The 14,883-nt window shown below is 45.3% G+C and overlaps 1 protein-coding gene across 2 annotated transcripts in view; it reads left to right on the top strand.

The window, feature by feature from the left end:
• The first annotated feature begins 2,262 nt into the window (after positions 1–2,262).
• HECW2 (HECT, C2 and WW domain containing E3 ubiquitin protein ligase 2) overlaps positions 2,263–14,883 on the top strand; it is a 362,339-nt gene continuing 349,718 nt past the window's right edge. For both annotated transcript variants that reach the window (XM_032354248.1, XM_032354247.1), the window contains exon 1: positions 2,263–2,280. The gene's annotated coding sequence lies outside the window, so the exon portion shown is untranslated. The remainder of the gene's footprint in view (positions 2,281–14,883) is intronic.

Here is a 14,883-nt window from a genome sequence, read left to right as displayed (position 1 = left end):
TTTTGTTTAAGGCAAAATTGTAACATAGTGGTTAATCAATACAGGAGGTTAAAGGTTTGCAGGTGTGGAGTTGCTGGGTCTAGAGCAGGTTGTAGAAAGAGAACATCATGAGGGATCTCTTGGGATCCTGATTCTTCCAGTAGGAACAAAAATAGGTTTTTTTTTTTTTTTTTTTCTGGCCACGTGCTGGGTGTGGGGAGGGGTTCACCAATTCTGTGGAATTGTCTAGCAATGGATAGATCTCTGCGAATAATGAGTCAAAGCTTTTTTTTTTTTTTTTTAAATGACAGGTGACAGGCACAATTGAAACTCATCTAAGGATGTTAAGAGTAAGGGGATTTATTGGCATTAGGGGTAGCATTCATTCAGACATATTTGCCTCTTAAGTCTCAAAAGACACCATCCTTTCTCCCTGAGCTTTCCTTCCCTTGAAGCTGGCTTCCTTCAAGTGGTTGTACTTGTTATTACTGGCTTATTAGTTATCCTAGTTAAAAGAGCTTCTTTTTCTGAACTGATTCAGCAAAAGCCCCAGATAGGGTTCCGGGACCAACATACCCATTCCAGAACCAATTACTATGGTCTGGAATATGATAACTGGTCAGTTCTGGGGAGTGAGGACGGGAGGTGTCACGATCCTGAACCATAAAAACTCCTGGGCAAGGGGGAGGAGTAGTTCCCAAAAGAAAATCTAATTCCTGTTAATAGAGAAAGGGCAGAGATGGATAATACTGAAAACACAAACTCAAAAATTCCAAAATAATGGATATTCATTATTTGGGGAGGGGGCAATATTTGGGAGCTTCCTCCTTATGGCCACAGTTGTTAAACCGTAAAATCAAGCACATCTTCCCCCCCCCCCCCCCCCCGACTTCTGGATAGATACCACGCATAGAGGGCAATAGCCTTGCCCTTTGGCTTTTTCAGTCCTTCCCCTAAGTGGGGCTGGGTCAATGAAGATGGTACTGAAGGAGTAAATAGAAAGCTGAGAGTATTAATACAGTAATTTTTAATTTAGTGCTCTCTTTAGGCAAAGTAGCTGGGAGCGCTTTCAGTAATTCATTTTTAATTGCGACCACACCCCGTGTCGGTGACATGAGTATTACCGTCTTGCCCTTGCCGGTGGGGAAACCGAGCCATGACATTCCTCCGTTGAGCTTTTCGGTGAGATTCAGGAAGAGTCCCGCTTGCATGACCTCAGAGGGTCTCCCTCCTCCACGGCGCCTCAGAACCCTCCCGTCCTTCGGCGCCGCAGGAGAGCCGCTCCGGGTCCTCCGCAGCCTCGGGATTCGTCCTCCGCCCCGCCGCGCCCGCCCCACTCGCTCCCGCACCTTCCCCAGGAGGCCGGGCTGGCCGAGGTCCCGCCGTCCCGCCCCTGCCCCCGTCCCCGACGTGCAGGAAGCCCCCAGCCAGGTGCCCCGCGGGAAGGTGCGGGCAGATGCCGCCCGGGCGGCCGGCGGGAGGGGCGCCGGCGCCGCCAGAGGTGAGCGGGCCGACCCCGCGCTCTGCCCGGGCCGGGGCGCCGCGGCTGTCTGGGGCGGGAGCCGGCCCGGCGGGAGGCCGGTGGCGGCGGGAGGGAGGCCGGGCGGCGCGGCGGGGAGCGGCGAGAGGGGACACGCCGGCGGGCCGGCGCGCCGCTCCGGGGCGACACCAGAGGAGCGAGCGCGGGGAGCCGAACGCCGCCGAGGCGCTCGGGGACGCGCCGCGCCCCGCCGGGGCCGCCGAGCTCGGCCGGGGAGCTCCGCGCGGCAGCCGGACCCCCGGCGCCCTCTCGAGCGCGGGCGGGAGACATGGCTTCGCGCGTCCCCGCCGCGGCCGCTGCTGACTCGGCACAATCGGCGGGTCGCGCGGGGGGCGCGGCGTAACCCGGGGGTGGGCGGCGGCGCGGAGCCGCCGGGGGAGCGCCGGGTGTCGCCGCGAGCGAAGGAAGATGCCGGCACAAAGGCGAGCGGAGCCCCGGCCCGCGGCGGAGCGCGGCGGGAAGAGCCGCTGAGGGGCGCGCCGGGCGCGCTCTGCTCCTGCGCCGCGTCTGTGCCGTCGCCGCCGCGGGTCGCGGGGTCGGGGACGGCGGCGCGGGAGCCCTCGGCCCCTTGGCCCCTCGGCAGCGGCCGCCGCAGCCGGGACCTGCATGCGACGCGTGGCGGCGCCCCGGGCCGCCTGCTCTCCCCGCGGCGCGCGCGGACCGGCCGGAGGGCGCCGGGGCCGCGGGTCCGGTCGACTGCGGGGGCGCCGTCCCGCCCGGCGGCCGCGTTCCCAGCCCAGCCCGCGGCGCCCGAGCCCCAGGTGAGTGCGCGGCCGGAGCCCGGCCCTCGCGCCGCAGGTACGGGCCGGCGGGGGGCGGCTTTGTTTTCCTCCGCGCGCCCCGGCGCGGTCATTCATTTGACATTTCGGCTTCCGCGGCCCTAAGATGCGGGGTGTGTGTGGGGGGGGGGAGGCTCCGGGACGGGTTTCGTGGCTGGATTATCCCGGGGAGCGGGGACCGTGGGGGCCCTTAGAGCCTCGCTCGCGGGCGGGGGGGCTTCCCTGCTCTCTGGCGAGGAAGGTGCCGGGAGCATCCTCGGCCGGGCCTGGGGCCTGGAGGAAGCCCGGGCTGCGGATGCAGACGCCGCCGCTTCCGAGGACGGGCAGCTGCAGAGCTTGGCCCTTCCCTGCCTGCCTTTTCCTCCCTTTGCGGTGCTCAAGTGCTTCTCCTTGACACTTAGCAACTTCAGGAACGTCTTGGCAGGCCCGGCTATTTCTTTGAGCGGTGGAAGTCTTTGGAGACAAGACGGAGGGCTCGCGGAGTTACGGGGGATCAATATTAAAGTTCCAGAAGGCAGGCTTCGGCGGTCAGCCTAGGTCGAGGGGGACGGTCGGCAAACTTGCCCGAGGCTTTAAGCCCTCCGGGTCTGTTTCTGCTGTCCCTGCCCCAGAGTCAAGGAAAACTCGGAATTCTCGCTGTGTGGACATCTTTGTCCAAGTGTGAAACTTATCTTTTCTTGAGCAATTTTCTGTACTTTGGCTTTTAGAAGAAAAAAGATATTAGTGTGATTAGTAGTGTCCTCTGTTACACCTGGTGAAATTTCATGTATGCCTTTGTCTTACAGGTATGATTTTCGTTTTATTGTTTCCCGTTCCCTCTAGGGCTCCGGTCTTCGTTGCCTGGAGAGAGCTTCCCCCACCCCCTCCTCCCAACAGATGGCTCTGTATGTTCTGAGAGATTTCTTTAAAAGGACACTCACAGTCCCTATAAACAGAGAAGGATAAGGTATTAGGCTTATTGTTGGCATTACTAAAGCAAGAGGCCTAATCTGGATGGGGGATATTATTAATGGTGTGAAAATCTGGAGTTTGCTAATCTGTTTGGTCATCAGAAGATTCCTGCCGGGATTGTTTACATAGCGTGGGAGACAGATGGTATCCCTAAGCAGACAAGAGAAGCCGGGCATAAAGGGTCATTGTATTTTCCAGAAACTGTCCACTTCACTGTTTGGAAGAGGGAGAGGGCGGGCTAGAAGGTGGGGAAGACACCGTTTTGATCTCCCAAAAGAGACATTATAACCTCACCGTCCAGGCTCCGTCTTTGAACATTGAAAAAGTCATCATTAAGCTATTTGTTTTGATTATTTGTTTGGCACATTTTGGTCTCATTTGTGATTATGTGAAGCAGTTTAAACGGTTTTCTTAGTAGAAATGTCTTTGAATTTAAGATTATCCTACCACTTACAGGGAGAAAACAGTCATAACTTTCTTAGCTCTCTGTCATTTCAACAAATAGCCCCTTGGACTCACAGTGTCTCCTAGTTGGAAGGACTTTGGTCCGGTCCGCAGGAATTCTTCCGCCATCTCTAAGACAGGTGATGCCCTAACTTCTAGCAGTTGCCCCCACACTCTCAGCTGTGGATAGAACCGGCTTCTGTAATTACTTAGCCTAAGACGTTTGCTTTACCAATGCCTTTGCCACCACATTGAGCAGCCTTTGGCTGCGGAGTCTGAAGAATCAAAGTCATTCTGAACATTCGAGAGAAGCCAGCTGCAGCTTTCCTGCTCCAACCACCATTATAGGTTCTTTATGTGCTGTAGATTGCAAAACTGGTCTTCCCTCTGTGATTTTGAGGGAGGATAGCCCAGTAAATTAATATTCTCAAGCCACGTTCGAGATTTCATGAACATGAGCAATGTTTGACCCCGTGGATAGGAAGTATGGAATAAAAGTGAGCACCGGCTCTTTAACTTGGGCAGTGTGATCTGGAGAGAAAACCATAGTTTTTTATTCTTTTCAAAGCCTTTTCCACCCCTGACCTCAGCCAAAGACAAAGAAACTAAGGTTGTTACCTGTAGTTGAGGACAGATGGTATACCCTTCTGGGTGAATGTATTTTGCAGGAGAGATGGCTTTTGGCCTCTGTCCACTTTCAGTGGGGGTCCTAGCATTGAAGACAGGATCTAACATTCAAAATACTTGTTAAATCTGTGGCTGGATCTGTGAACCCTCTTACCAGGTTGTTGTCTCTCTTGTGAAGTGTTGCTTTAAGAGAAACCCAAGGCTCCAAGTCCGGGGCTTGCTATAAGCCTGGCCTGGGTCCACATTCTTGTGTGTTGCTTGTTTTCTTGGGTAAAAATGGAACCAGTTTTGCATGGTGTGTTGAATGGGGAATGGCAGCATGGCGTGAAAACCTTTCTAGTTTCATTGTCAGAAGCCAGGCCTGGCCTGAAGGAGAAGAGCTATATTTGAAGTTTGGTTGACCCAACAAAAACAGAGGGTTGTTTCTTTACACACAGGATGTCTTTCATATGGGAATATGAATGAGGAATTACAAGAGGGACCAGACCTCCTGGTTTGTCCACAGTGGTCCCAGCTTCTTCCCACTGACCTCTCTTAGTTACCCAAAGCATTCTTTTTCACGTTTAGAAGTGCTGTAGTTTGATAAATTATGTAGTTACCCTAGAGGTTACAGAACCCTGACTTTTCTTTACTACCCACTCCTGTCCTCAGATTTTGAGTCTTGCTTTATTTAGTCTTTTATTTGTTGTATGCAAAGATAAGAAAGGCTAAAAAAAATTAAACCAAAAAATACATACAGAAAAAAGAAATAGCAGGAAGATAAAAGATTGAAAAATGAGGTCATTGCTTGCTTGTCATCTATTTACATATATAGAGATGAGTAGTTTTATCCTTAAGTTGCTAAATGTCTGCTACGGCTCTAAACCTCTGTTATTACTTTCAAGAATATGAAGAGTTACACTTGCCCATTTACCTCGGGCCCACAGGAATTGGGATAACTCCCGGGACTTGGGAGAAGAGCTTCGGCGAAGCCCGTTTGCAGATCTGGCAGATGGATGGCTCTTGGGATGTGAATGCAGATTTCAAGATTTAATGATGGGTCCATTTTTGGGATATTTACTGAGAGTTAGGAACACATGTGTTGTGAAGACGTGACTCAACATTCTTCTAGTTTCTCAGCTTTCTGGGCCACAGGATAATAGAAGAGCCTTTGTTTTCAATTTTATCTTCTGACTCCAGTCTTGAGTTTGGGTCTCCGCTTTTCATATGGAGGGTTTACAGAGAAGAACTTGGCGTGCGTGCTCACTGGGTGAAATTTCTCTTAGGGGTTTGCGATTGTGAAGGTGACCTGGTAAGGTTTGGGTTCCAGGCTAGATATTTGGAGCTTGTGGCATCTCCTTCTGCAGCAGTTGCTCTATGACTTTGCTGGAGAATTGCCCGTTTGAAATAGTTCACTTGCAGCGCTGGCTGGTAGGTGTTACAATTAATGATGGTTGTCACCTTTTCCGTACCTGCTTCACTAAGACCCTCAAAACTGAGGTCAGGGTGTCTAAACAGGAAGGAATTTATGTATCTCCTTTATAAGTAGGGTGACATGTAGTTAGTTCTTTTGTCTAGACAAGGACACGTTTGAGAGTAAGCGGGAGTAATAACTGGAAAGGGCACTGGATCACCAAGTCTAAGCTGGGATAGTCCCGGGAAAGCCGTGATGTATGGTCGTCTGAAGTGTGAGCCAGGTCATTAGCTGTCATATGAAGGACAGATGGAAGAGTGTCTTCTGCTTCTTCTAGATTTGTTCAGCACATATGTTTACGTGTGTGCATGCATATATGTGTCTATGTTTGCATGAACACTGATCATATATCTATTGATGTGTGTACTGTGGGGTTGAGATAAATCGCGCAAGAATGCCTAGTTCTTTGGAAAATCGTGGCCTTCATCATCTCTTTCCTGGACTGACTTTAAAACTAAACTCTTTGCATCCAGCCTCTCTAAAATTTAAGTCCTCTCCTGACCTTGTGTAGTTGGAATACTCATCTGTGAGTGTAATTCTTGTTTAAAAACCTGTGATGGTGCTCGTTTTCTGTTTAGTTCTCAAAGATCTGTAGGCTGTTTGGTGGTTAGGAAGGAAAAAACAATGAAAAAAATTTCATTCACTCATTCATTCAATTACTACTTATTGGGCTCCTTTCACAAGTCAATATCTGATCTGGAGGCTGAGGAAGTACCAATGAATAAAACAAAAGATCCTCACCCTTGGGACGTTTTCATTTTCTTGGCATGTAGGGGTGGGGTGGGAGACAGATAATAAACAGACAGTAAAAAAAAAAGAGTAAGTAGGTCAGATAGCATGCGGGAAGGAAGTACATACTTGGGAAGAAAGGGACAGTAGAAGAGGATCAGTGGAGTTGAGGAGCCTTCATGGAGAAAAAGACCCTAATCTTAAGCCAAGACTTTGAAAAAGGTGAGAGAAGTTACCCACGCACATACCTGAGGGGGCATGTTCCAGGCACAGGGAAGAGCCAGTGTGAGAGCCTGAAGAATGTATTCAGAATTAGCAAGAAGACCAGGACGGATGGGGTGAAGCGACTGGGAGGAGCTGGATATGAAATCAGAAAAGTGGTTTGGAGTGGCAGATCGTGTAGGACTTTGAGATACAAGAGTGATTACAATGTCGGCAGAAATCCCATTATGTTCTTTTTTTTTTTTTTTTTAAAAGATTTTATTTATTTGACAGAGAGAGAGAGATCACAAGTAGGCAGAGAGAGAGAGGGGAAAGCAGGCTCCTTGCTGAGCAGAGAGCCTGATGCGGGGCTCGATCCCAGGACCCTGAGATCATGATCTGAGCTGAAGGCAGAGGCTTAACCCACTGAGCCACCCAGGTGCCCCAGAAATCCCCTTATATTCTTAAAACTCATTATAATATTTAAAAAGTTGTCTTTGTGCTCTGAAGCCTGCCCTGGTCAGTATCATGTGCATGTCATAAATAGTGCACTTCTACTTGGTTAATGAGCTTTTCCTTTCATTTTCTTCTTGTTTGTTAAAATAGCATGTGTTTGCTTGTTGCTAGTCTTAAACTGTATCCCCATTTGTAAAAATAGATCAGTGGCTGAAAAGTGGTTCTGCGAAGTGTGAAAATAGTAATGAAAATAGTCCTATGAATGCTACAGTTCAGAATGTCCTAAACATGTTTAGAGAACTCAATCCCACTGCAAATATAAAATGTGAAATCTGCATGTATAAAAGCAAGGGACTCCGCGAGAGTGAGGAGTTCAAAACAGTAACTGAAATTGCAAAGTGCAAATGGAAGTATGAGGATGGCTCTCCTAACACTGTTCCTTTCTTGGGTTTGTCGTCCGTCCTTTTGCTCCTCATTCCCCGTCATTGCCTGTTATGAAACTGTCCAATAGTGGCATGAAGCCATGGATGTTTTGGTGTCATTTTTGAACAAAGCACAGTGGCTTCTCTGTTACACTATTGCCGTTTTCCAGGACAAGCACACAATAATGCTTTCCATTACAAAATTAACATATTATATCTCTAGAGGTAAGTTAGGGACGGAAAGACTCTAGTGGCATCATTAAAGGACTCGTACAGCGAAAGTAAGAATGAGTCACGTTATTGCATAGACACTTGCAAAATCGGCCGCACAGCTAAAGACAAGCGCTGTCCTTAACGAGAAACCAGAAGTTATTGACAGAATTCCTTTGTCCAACGGCCCGGCTGGCTGTTGCATAATGGCCGTGGAGTAGTGTGTCGAAGGCTGATTACTATCAAGTACATACTGGGAGGTATTTCACTTTATGGTTGGATGAAACCACGGAGGTCATGCAGAGAATGAATCAGCTCTTGGCGTCTGTCCAGGGAGGAGCGCTTGGTGATGCTTTGTTCATTTATCGCTGAAAACTTGTGCTCAGAGAGAGGAGATTTTTCCTTTGCTGAACTGTCGCTCATGAGACTGGAAGCGTTGCTCCGGGGGCAGGACTGACGGAGCACTTGGTTTCATGATCGGATAGGAAGGCGAGGGCTTCGTAAGGTAAAGGAGTTTTCCCTAGAGGCCGGTCTGCATGCTGCTGCCTCCACAGAGCAGGTGTCCTGCTTCCGATCTGGAGGAGATACTAAAAGCAAGAGCAAAAACTGTGTACAGCCAACTTGCGGCCCCTGAGTGTTAGGAATGTGCTTGCGGAGGGACGGGCGGGGAGCATGACTGGGCTTCTCCATGCAGACCGAGGCTGGCTGTTTAGAGGAAAGGCACACATAGAACATTTTATCTGTGGGATAAGAAAAAATGCTTTTTTATGATGCTGAGGAGAAACCATTTGTCTCATATCAAGTGGCGTATGTCGGGAATATGCCCTGCCCCCAGTGAGCCGTGTCAAGCACCGGGAGGGAAGAAAGAAGGCGCAACAAAGAGCACGATCTGCCGCCATCTCAGGACTAAGAAATTCCTTCGTTGAATGAAGTTGGAGATCCACATTGGCCACGGAGTGGTTTAAGGAGGTTATGTTTTCGGTAATGGATAGTCCTTTAAATAATAACTGTATTTCCTCTTCATGGCCTGTTGGGAGACTAAGAGCACAAAGCAATAGAACTTCGGCTCACTCATTTCGATGGAGAAAGGGTACCAGTGTATGCCTGGTACTCGAGAGCATGTAGAGAACCATGCTAGGAGGAACCTAGGCTTGTAGGGTTTTGATTAAGAGACTGGGTGGCAGGGGGTACAGGTAGAAGGAGGTGGAGAAATCTAGCAGTTGGACATGACCTTTTATATCTTCTGCTTTAGGCTTGGCTTCATTCCAGACAAATGGCTTGATACTCAGAAGTTGTCAGCACATGATCTATATTGCCCCTGACCTAACCTAAAACAGTAAATGATCTCCAGTGGTCTTGGATTCTCTTTGCATTGGCCTTCCTCCTGTCTTCCCTCTTTTCCTCTTGTTGTCCATCCGTCAGTTGGCGTCTTTAAGCTAGAAGGGGCTTTGTGAGCTCCTTTCCTGTATCTCCATCTCAGTAGGCAGTATGTGGGCTACCCAGGGCAGAAGGGATGAGGGCTTCCGCTCCTTTCTCAGCTAGCTCACTCTAATGTGTAGGGTCCAGTTAGAGCACACATTTAAATTTGAACCTTCAGTAAAGATTCATTTCCCCCTTTTTTTTTTTGAACTTAAATAAAGATGGAGTCTTTGTGTTTTGTCTAATAACTCTTCCATATTGATCACCATTATTTACTTCTAGGCCAGAAGCCCTTCATTCATTACATGTTGCATGAGCACTGAGAGCTGTGTATGAGCCAGGCTCTATGCTAAGTGATATGTATAAAAGAGGTGAATAATTAGACATGGCCCTGCCCAGATAAAACAGAGAATCTAGTAGGATATGATAAACAAATATTTAAGTGTAAAGCAAACGTGGCTAAAATGTTTATATTTGTTAAATCTGGGCGGTGGTGTATGGGCTGCTGTTATACTTTGTAACTACATAAACTTTTGAATATATGCTTGAAATATCTCCTGAGTAAAAAAGGAAAAAATATAGTTGGAAGTGTGGTAAGTGCTTTCTAGAGAGGGTTATTGATGGAGCATGGAGTGTAACTGAGACTTCCTTTGGACGGAGTAATCAGGGAAGACCAGAAGCGTACCTCATTGTTTGTCTGTGTGAGAGGGATGAGGGTCATTTGAACAGACTTCAGAGAAGAGTCACAGAGATGATTGATGACATAGGTGAGAGTAAGAGCTATGAGAACAGTCTCGAAGAAGTGGGGATGCCAAGCAGTAGGAGAAATTTACCTGATGCAGTCATTTAGCTATCATTTTCATAAATTTACAGGGGCTTTTTCATAGTCATACTGTCTTTGGTAATTTCCCATGTTCAACAGCAGGCAAGGCAGGTTGCTCATGTTAGAAATATGTGTGAGAAGAAAATTGAACATTTTTTCCTTCAACTGTGGAAAAATTGGAAAGGACCCGAGAGACAAACTAGTTGAGCCCTCCTGTGAAGGAATATCTCTTTAGTGTTCTTAACAGGTTCTTAACATCAAGTTCTTAGGAGATCTTTTTGTGCTTCCTCTACTCAGGATGGGGTGGTGGTGAGGGGGGCACTTGCTCCGGTTTACTTTTATTAGGCAGGTCTTCTTTCCATCCCATAAATCCCTCAGACTCATCTTGCCCTCAGTACTTTTACCACAGGAGCACTTCCCACCTGGAATGCCCACCAACTTCACTGACTCTTGCAGGCCCCGTATCTCCATTGCGTTTTGGGATACAATCTGAAAACAGTAGTTTTCCTGTGTTTCTTTTCTGAAGGATATGGCAGTCCTAGAAGTATACATAGCTTCCTTTGTCAGTGATTGACATTAAGGGTGGGCAGAGCCAGTGTCATAATCTGTGGGGGGGGGGCAGAGGGAAGTATATGGGCTGACATTTTCCCCTCCAGATGCTGATACTCCACCCTCTTAGGAATCACTGTTTTATAGCACTTAATATCTTCATAATCTTTGCTCTATTTATTATTATTTTTAACAGTTATTTATTTATTTTTACTTATTTTAAGTAGGCTCCACCCCCAGCGTGGAGCCTAACGTGGGGCTTGAACTCATAATCCTGAGATCAAGAGTCAGATGCTTAACCAACTGAGCCACTCAGGCACCTCTCATCTTTTGCTTTAGATGTTGTACTAGTTGTTTTGTTTCCTATTAGGCTTTCTGCCCACTAGGTTTTCAGCACTCTAAATAAATGGGAACCTGGCTGACACCTCAGTATCGATCAGAGTGAATATACAGTCACCGATGCCTAATGGTGGAAAGAACCACTTGTTTCTTTCTCATGGACCATTATGAAAGGCTGTTACTTATATAAGTTGGCACAGATATGAAATATTAACATTTTGTAGTTTTAAAATGGCAGAAAGTCAAGTCTTGGGGTCTAATTCATTCAGACAATTCTGATCTCAGAGACCTCCTTCTTTATATGTCTCCTAACTCCTGCTGTTCAAAGTAATCCACAGACCGGTAGCATCAGCATCACCTGGACTTGTTAGAGATGCAGAATCTCGGGCCCTGTACCACACCTGAGCCAGAATCTGCATATTAACAAGATCCCCAGCTGCACTGTACTCTGCCCAGCGAAGTCTGAGAAGCCTTGCTTTAATTTACCAGAATTCAGAAATTTAGGAGGAACATTTATCGTCAAAGAGAAGTAAATTGGGAAATGAAGATTTCCTGTCTATGGACAAGATCCTCAGTGCCTTCTGCAGGATGGCCTGAAATGATCCTGTACATGTTGGAGCTTCCAGGCCTGAAGATGCCTCCGTAGGAGTGTCCTGGAGTGATTTAAGTGGGTGATACTTACGTGTCAGACATGATAATGATGATAGGAATTTGAAGCAGTTGTTGGAGTGAGAAACTAGGAGAGCTTGGCAAAGGCAGAAAAACATGGCCATGCAACCTAAAACTGAAGAGAAAGGAAGATGTCTTGGCTTTATACTCAGAAACAACTTCTGACACTCTGGACTTCGATTGTCTTAAACTTTAATGCCTCCAGAGCCAGCAGGTCGCAAGGAAAACCAGTGGGATGTGCTGTGCCTGGAAATCTTGTGGAGTGGCGAAGACCATGGAGGGCGTTCTTCGTCCAAAGGGAAAGAGGGATGCTACCCAGCTCAGTCAGTTGTTGTCACAGGGGAATTTGGGTCCAGGATGGCCAAATCTTCACATTTTTCAAATGAAGCTAAAAATGTAAGTTTGTATGTAAAACATCTCTTGAGTGGCAATTAAAATGTTTTTAGAACAGCACAGCCCAAACAAATTTTGTATGCTGCCTGCATCCGTTTTACAACTCTTGTTCTGGAGCGACAGAACGTCTGAGATGGTACCAGTGCCAGGCACTTGGCATGCAGGGCACCAAACACGGAGTGGTGTTTTGGTCTTGGTAGGGACCGTTTTGGGTCTTCAGTAAGTAAACGAAATAAAAAATATAAAAGAAGGGAGCTGCCTTTTTGTTGATGACCTGACCAGATATGCCTTACTAAGGTTAGTAACTAATGGTATTTGAAAGAAAGAGTTGGGGCCCTGAAGGAATAAAATTTAGGTCCTGTAAAATCTGAAAGTGGGTTGGGACAAGGGTGAGGAAATGGCGACATGCAAATTTGTTGGCCACACTGAAGATGGAATCATGCACTACAACATGGCAGTCGGGGCCAGCAGGTGGGACCACAACTTGGACCTTCTTGTGCTGGGAGAGAAGTGTGACTAGAGATAGAATTTGATTTAATTTTTCTTTAGCATCTGGTTGTTGATTTGGGTGCCTGCTATTATTTCAAGTTTGCTGAAATTGGATTTTCAATTAAAGTTTGTCATGGTAAAATTAACATTTTATACATTTTGAAAGTAAAAACTAGGGGAAAGAATCAATATTCTCTCCAAAGATTTATTATCATGTTTTTTGTTAAAAACTAAGTTCCTCAAGGGTAAGGACTATTTATTATTTCTCTTCACATCCCAGCATCTAGCACAATCTGGGTTAGAGAATGTTTATTGTCCTGAAGTAAGACAAGATACAATTTATTTTTATCTTGGAAAGTCATTCTGTAGATATCCATTTTCCTCACTGATTTAAAAAAAATGATAGCCCTTTTGAAATATAATCTACATGCCATGAAATTCACCGTTGTCAGTATTATTCAGTGAGTTTTCATATATTTACAAATTTGGACAACCAACCCCATTCTTTGGAGACATGTCTATTCAAATTCATTGCTGACTTTTGAATTGGGTTACTCTTCTGTTGTATGAATTCTTTTTATATTCTGGATCCTAGACTTTATGAGATATATGACTTGAAAATATTTTGATTTTGTGAAATTGTCCTTTTACTTTTTTTGATAGTATCATTTGAAGCACAATCATTTCTAATATTAATGAAGCCCAGTTATTATTTTTTTTTATCCTTGTGCTTTTGGTGTCCTACTTCTCCTTGTCGATCTTCTAATTGTTATATAAGCCTTGAAAAATAGTCTTGCTATCTCCAACTACTGTTGAATTGTTTCTCTTTTCAACTCGGTCAGTTTATACTTATATGTTTTGCAGCCCTGTTCTTGGGTTCATATATGTTTATAATTATAATGTCTTCCTCTTGAATTGACTCTTTTATCATTACTCTTGTATACATTGCATATATTTCTTAATCTCTGGTAACAATTTCTATTTTGTCTGATACTAGTATTGCAAATCCAGTTCGTACTTTAGTTATTCTTCGCATGGTATATCTTTGTCCTTTTTTTACTTTTATCTTATTTGTATCTCTGAATCTAAAGTATCTCTTTTAGACAGCAAATAGTTGGATCAATTAAGATCTATATTATGCCAATCTGTGCTTTTTGATTAGTGTTCAGCTAGAGTGACTGGGATGTTTATTTCATTTAATGTTACTTACTGATAAGGTGGATAATGTCTACCTTTTTGCTATTTTTTTTCCTGTATGCCTCAGGTCTTCTTTATCTTCCTTGTGTTTCTCTATTACTGCCTTATGTTGTCTTAATTATCTGTTTTCTAGTGTGGTGTTTTAATTCCAATGTTGCTTTTCTGGAGAAGAGGATTTTCATAGGTCTTTATCGTGCTCAGTAATACTGTTATAATATTTTTTGAGTTATATTCTTAGTGTTTGCTGTGGGGATTACAGTAAACTTTTTAATTTAAAATGATCTAGTTCAGATGAATTTCAAAAGTATTCAAAAATTTTACCTTAGTATAGCTCCATTCTTGGCTTTATGTATTGTAAGCCTATCACTGCACTTTTATTTATTTATTATTTATTATTTTTTAAAGATTTTTATTTATTTATTTGACAGACAGAGATCACAAGTAGGCAGAGAGGCAGGCAGAGAGAGAGGGGGAAGCAGGAGCAGGGAGCCTGATGCGGGGCTCGATCGCAGGACCCTGGGATTATGACCTGGGCTGAAGGCAGAGGCCTTAACCCACTGAGCCACCCAGGTGCCCCTGCACTTTTATAATTATTGTCTCTGCAGTTGTTTTTTAAATTGGATAATAGAAAAGGTTATAAAAATACATTTATACTGTCTTCTATATTTAACTGTGTAGTTAGGTTTACCAATTCTCTTTATGTCTTCATGTAGATTAGAGTTAATATTCGGTGTTTTTCATTTCAGCCTCAGAACTAACTTTAGTATTTCTTGAAGGACAGATTTAGTAGTGACAAATTCTCTCAACTTTTGCTTAAATGAGAATGTCTTAATTTCTCCTTCATTTTTGAAGGATAATATTGTTGGATATATGAACCTTGTTTTACCTTTTAATTTGGCTGCTTTGAATATGTTGTTCCACTTCCCTCTGGCCTTCATAGTGTCTGATGTGAAATCAAATGTTAATGTTCTTGAGACTTCCTTATCGCATATGATGAGAATTTCCTGCTGTGTTTAAGTTTCTGTCTTTTGACATTTTGACTATGATGTGTCTTGGTGGGAATTCCTTTCAGTTTATCCTACTTTGAGTTTGGTGAGCTTCTTGGATGTCTATATAGATTAGTGTTTTCATCAAATGTGGGAATTTTGGTCATTATCTCATTATTTTTTCTGCCCCTTTTCTTGTCTTCTGGGACTCTCTGTATACATGTACTG

This window comes from Mustela erminea, chromosome 8 (genome assembly GCF_009829155.1).
Source record: "Mustela erminea isolate mMusErm1 chromosome 8, mMusErm1.Pri, whole genome shotgun sequence".
In the NCBI taxonomy this organism is placed as follows: Eukaryota; Metazoa; Chordata; class Mammalia; order Carnivora; family Mustelidae; genus Mustela; species Mustela erminea.
Note: the sequence above shows the minus strand (reverse complement) of the source record. Positions and strands in the feature narration are given on the sequence as shown.